At 41.5% G+C, this 4,357-nt stretch overlaps 1 non-coding gene across 1 annotated transcript; it reads left to right on the forward strand.

Moving 5' to 3' along the window:
* The first annotated feature begins 1,984 nt into the window (after positions 1–1,984).
* Trnas-gga lies at positions 1,985–2,068 on the forward strand. Its single transcript is given in 2 exon segments — positions 1,985–2,024; positions 2,034–2,068. It is a non-coding gene; the product is annotated as a tRNA-Ser (tRNA).
* The last annotated feature ends 2,289 nt before the right edge of the window (positions 2,069–4,357 follow it).

Consider the following 4,357-nt stretch of genomic DNA (forward strand, 5'->3'; position numbering starts at 1 on the left):
TCATTTGAAAACCAGATCACTAATTGTATTAAATTTGGTGGTTCTACGTTTAAACACTTACTCTAATTGGTAAGTAGTCCACTGTTCGATATGTTGGAGGAATACAACGTTGCGAATGAGGTTTCCAATTAGACGTTATGAAATACTGATCTGTCCTACCTTTTCAGCATGGAGGTGGGCTCCCACGTGGAATTGGATATTCATGGGCCATTGAGTAACATGTCGCTAGTTACAATCGTGCACCCATTTCTTGATTACAGCCCCATCTGTGGCGAGACGAAGAAAGTGCTTCAGATGAAACTTATGTGGATTTTGCCGTAAAATAGTAATCTGAAATAAAAAAAAACTAAAGCTCCCATTGAATATTTCAAAGTTGCCCCCCGCCAAAAATGTACGAAACTAGGTGGTGGGTCGAGTGCGGTATCACTGGATATCTCCCACCGAGGCAAACCAACTGCAATTATATCTTTTTATGATCCGATGTGTAGTTTGTGAGACTTCTGCTGCCTCATAAAATTCTTTCAAAACTTGGACTAAACTGCAACCTGTTGTCCGACAAAATTCTCGTCCTCTTTGCTACTGCGCGAAGATAGTGGTTATTAAACGCTCTTGTCACAGACCTTTCCGTGCCGTTCCTTATTGAAGTAAAGATCACAAATTTAGAGGTCAGCTCTGCTGTTACTAGTATGCAGCGATAGCCCCTACGCATGGTCTGAATATGTCCGAAAAAATCCGTGGCACCTATGTCTCTCAATCCCTTCGGCATTATCGAAAACATGGGGGCCCGATGTGTAACAGTGGCTGGTTTAGCTTATTGATAAGGTGTGCACTTACTCATTACCTTCCTTATTCGTCCGTCCATGTTCTTGATGTGTATCGTCTCTCTCGGTTTCGCATAACATTTGCGGGGTGCAGAGTGGAAGTGACTAAGACTGAAGTACCAAATTAATTTGTTTATGGAGTCCTATGATAAACATACTAGCCAGTTACTTTCCACTGCGTTCGTGCACCTAAACGAAACAACAAACCTACCTGTCGGGTATATGGTGCCGATCAATCTTGCAATTCTCTTTTACTACTCTTAGGGCTTGGTCTTTGTCCTATTCCTTTCCAATAGTTGTAAGCATGTGCGCAACAAAGTTTTCGAACATCACATTTCTCAGGCAAAGTACGTTGGAACTCGCTTCTTTATCCTCATTATCGCTCTTCACTGTTAGTCCCGTGGATGCTCATGACTGTACGTCTGCTACTACGTTTTCCTTCCAGGAAATGTGCAACACATAAAATCGAAACTCTAGCAAATAATTTGCCCAGCACGAGAGTCGTCCATGGGCCAGTTTGGCTGCCATCAAGAATATCAGTGCTCTATGGTCAGTGTAAATTTTTGTTATACTTTCTGTCAGAAAGTACTTGAATTTGAGAAATCCCCAAAGAACGTCTAGAGCTCTCAACTCGGTCACGGTGTAATTCTTCTCCACCTTCCTGAGGACGCGGCTCCAAATGTGATGGTTATTTTTACTATCTCTCAGTCCTGTCCTACCTCCTGAAATAGGTGCATTCTCAGACCTGATCTTGAACATCAGCACACGTACAAAATTCTCTGCTCAGGTCAGGATGAAACAATATCGGCGATCTCATAAACGCTCCCTTCAGGCTTTCAAATTTCTGTAGTTCTTTCTCAGCCAACTTCCAGGTGACGTTCTTTGATGTGATGCGGCGTGATTATAGTGTCTTTTACGAATCGCTTGTAAACACTTATGAGCTCTAGAAATGCACATACTTGTCGCTTTGTCCTAGGCGCTCTTTAATTTTGTTAATAATTTATCATACTCTCTAGAATTTTACGACTCTCGAGACTTTATTTTAATCTTTACTTCTTTTGGCGTATTGGCGGCCACATTCATGTTACTAAAGTTATTTGTTAAGGGAGCATTTACTAAGCCTGACAACCGATCTTATTAGTTACTGTGTTTGTTTAAAGCCGGCCTGAGTGGCCGAGCGGTTCAAGGCGCTTCAGTCTGGAACCGCGCGACCGCTACGGTCGCAGGTTCGAATCCTGCCTCGGGCATGGATGTGTGTGATGTCCTTAGGTTAGTTAGGTTTAAGTAGTTCTAAGTTCTAGGGGACTGATGACCTCAGAAGTTAAGTCCCATAGTGCTCAGAGCCATTTGAACCATTTTTGTCTGTTTAAAAACTAGGCGTGAAAACACGTATCTGTTACAGAACTATCATTTGCTCACGAAATTATCAGCTCCTCTTTATCTCTAGCACAACCGGTCTCTTCCTTCTTACAATATTCCATATTATATTTATTTTGGTGCCTGAAGTAGGTATCCACATCTCATAATGGAATTGTTTCGAAATCTGAATTCATTTCCTCGATGTTCTGCAGTATTTCTTATAAAGCGATGCAGTGTGAACAACAAAGCAGTTCCTAACTGACAGATGCAGTTTCCGTTTTACGTTACGAAGTCCTTTATTGCTTGAGTAATCTATGGTAGGTCTGTAGACTTTGACCTAAGCTAAGATGCTTCTGAGGGAAAACGGATTTGCCGGCCGCTGTGTCCGCGCGGTTCTGGGCACTTCAGTCTGGAAGCTCACTGCTGCTACTGTCGCAGGTTAGAATCCTGCCTCGGGCATGGATGTGTGTGATGTCCTTAGGTTAGTCATGTTTAAGTAGTTCTAAGTCTAAGGGGCTGATGACCTCAGATGTTAAGTCCCATAGTGCTTAGAGCCATTTGAACCATTTTGAAAACGGATTTCTAATAAGGAAAGAACGCATATCATCAACGCTAAAAACATCTCCAGTTTACGTCTTTCAGGATGCATGCTTGAAGTCGTTTCTCGCGTCCACAGCATACATCCAACGACCACTCTGCTTATCTACCAAATAAAAAATACTGCTTTTACATTTATGGAGGCTGTTACCGTAGGTATAAATCATAAGAATTATTAAGTTATCAAGATGCTGCTCGAATCGCCAAAACCAACCTATTTTCCAAATAAACTTTTTCCAACTTTTCACGTAAGTCTTTCAATTAGAAATTGGAAAACAGTTTTTAGTTGTTGTTCCAGTCAGCATTTATAGATACCTACAGCTAAAGGAAGAGACGTATAGCCTTGAAGCAAATATGCATTCTAATTAACTTTCTTAAATTACATGTTTTCGGAAAATTTCTGTGAGCCAACTTGCAGTAAAATCTTTTTCGAAAATTTATTTTGTTTTCTGTCTCGTACAAAATTAATAACTCAAAACGTCGACGGGAGTGAGTCCACCATTTTGATTTGTTTTTTAAACAGTAGACAAAGGCTATTGTCGTTTACATCAGCACTAGCTTTGTTTTTAAAGCACTTAACCACCTACTTTTAAACGCTAGTTAGTCTTTTGTGTCCACTCTTTAGCTGAGTGGTCAGCGCGGCTTTATGCTAAGCAGAGGGTCCGAAGTTTTTCTCCACTCGGGGGCTGGACGTTGTGTTGCACTCATTATCATTTCATCAACACCGCCGCGCAAGTCGCCGACGTGGCGTCAGCTAAAAACGCGTGCAATAGGCTAGCGAACCTCCGCAGATGTGGTGACCTGGCCAATAATGCCATACCATCATTTCATTTCAGTCTTTAAATATCTGTATCCAGAATTAGAATGCTCATGAACTTCAAGTAAATCTTCTTCGTGGAAGTTACCAGTATCCTTTGTAATAATATAGGATGTTTCAAGAGAAACAGTAAATATCTTAAGAGATGGTAGTACAGACTAAATCGAACAAACATTCTGTGTAACACGTGTCCTGTTTTTGTTGGAGGGTAACCCAAATCATTTGTTCACAGAGGGTACTAAGCGAAGGGAAATGAGTAAGTTCAAAACTGATTTTCACAAATATCACCTTCGACTGCAATGCACTTTCGAAGTCTATCGACATCACATGTAGCTCTTGTGAGGCCTTTCTGGTACTTTCATGACGGTAAACATAATCCAAACAAGCAGTTCGTCTCTTGTTTTCACGTTTCCTATGTATCCGTCACCTTGCAACCATCGCCACAGGCCAAAAGCTAAATTTGTAAGAGTCGGGGACCTTGGAGACCAAGAAACGTGACCATTTCTTCTTATCGATCTTCTGGGGACTGTTAGATTTAAGTGATGTGTCACCTGACGACTTGAATGTGCGGCAGCATCCTCATGCTGGAAGCAAATAGTCATCCTTGTAGCCAAAGAAACGCCTTCTAAAAATGGAGAAAGCGCTTCGTCTAGAAAATATAGATAAGGGGCCTTGTAAGACGATGTGGTAGCACAACAGACCTAATCAGCTGATTGTCTGTCATATCGCACGACACATTTAGAGGGAACCATTCTTGAAAATG

The sequence above is a fragment of the Schistocerca piceifrons genome, chromosome X (genome assembly GCF_021461385.2).
Source record: "Schistocerca piceifrons isolate TAMUIC-IGC-003096 chromosome X, iqSchPice1.1, whole genome shotgun sequence".
Taxonomy (NCBI): domain Eukaryota; kingdom Metazoa; phylum Arthropoda; class Insecta; order Orthoptera; family Acrididae; genus Schistocerca; species Schistocerca piceifrons.